The following is a 1,486-nucleotide window of genomic DNA, read 5'->3' on the forward strand; positions in this document are numbered from 1 at the left end:
TACTTCTTTTGCTTCGCCTCTGAAATCTAAGTATATATATACATCTCCCACACATCTTACACAAACACACACATGTCAAGCACATGCTTGAGTTATTAGTTCTTACCAATAATCATTTTGTTTGGTTTTACAAGAAACATTCACTTCCCTTCTCATATTCTACCAATTTGATTATGGTAGCATACTTATATTTCTCAACATGTAATATGCCCCCTCCCTGTGTAGTGCACATGTGGACACCCGATTTACAAACACATTACCAAATGCTTTACACATGAATGCTCAACGCTACAAATAACTCCTTGTGCAAGCAAGATCAAAGAAAATTATAATAGTTTAGAAATAAAAATAAAATAACCTAGTTAGTGATTAGTGATGCAGGTTAATAATTACTAGTGAAAACTAATAAAGTTAGTTAAATAGGCTAGTTTAGTTGACTAAGTTTAGTTAGTAAGTAGTTTAGTTAGTTAAATAATAATTAAAATATTTATGCAAAGAAGTTAGCTACCATACTAAAGAGGGGAAACTATTAAGAGGGGGTGGTGACCAATTATGGCCACTGTTTAGGACACCCCCCCCCCCCCCCCCCTTTTAGGAATCATACCCAAGCAACCCTTCTCTCTTACCTTCATCCTTCGTTCCCTTGCTTCCATGATGCCATGGATGTGTGTAAATATTGGGAGACCATCATTGGTACGAAGAAACGTGCAGAGAGTGTGTAGATGTCATTTTTGAAGTTTATGTTTTCTTCTCATGTTATTCATGCTAACCTTTAAAGGAAAATGGGAATCACGCACAATAATAAGTTCCCCCCCCCCACCCACTTTTTTCCCTTGTGTACATGTATGGTTAGTACTTCATCCCCCAATTAAATACTACATTGCCTCCTTAGGATTCCCCCCACCCCTCCTTCCATTCGTAGTTGACATGCCCTCCCTCTCCACATGTAGAGCATGTCCCCCTCTTGAGAATATGGATAGGTATAAGGCCTCCTCTCCCCACATCCCCATAATGATAATAATATATAAACATTCTTATCATTATTGTTATGCTTATCCTTGCATGCCCCATTATAAAAATGTAGACTATCTTATGCGATTATCAAGCAATGGAGAAGAGAAGAAATGAAAGGAATATATATATATATATATATATATATATATATATATACTCGAGATCCAATTCCGAGTCACGTTAGCCTCTTGTGCAGGACCCGAAAGGCGAGGGATTTACAGCCAGAGCCCCCCCTGGCACCCAAGTGTCCTCCTGCTCCAAGTAGAGCTCAACGGAAAGACCTCTCGCGGCGGGTTCGGTCCACGTTCCCGGCGCGGTCAACAACCCCCTTGGTTAGGGTCAGGCAGGCAGTCGGGGGTAACTGAAGCTGCCTGTCCCTTCAGGCCTTCAACCTGAAGCATTAGATATCATTTCATCCTTTAGTTCTTTCAGCAAACAATGCTATATATATATATATATATATCCTGAATGT

This window comes from Lygodium microphyllum, chromosome 23 (assembly GCF_053477565.2).
Source record: "Lygodium microphyllum isolate KBCC chromosome 23, Lygodium_microphyllum_v1.1.10, whole genome shotgun sequence".
NCBI lineage: Eukaryota > Viridiplantae > Streptophyta > Polypodiopsida > Schizaeales > Lygodiaceae > Lygodium > Lygodium microphyllum.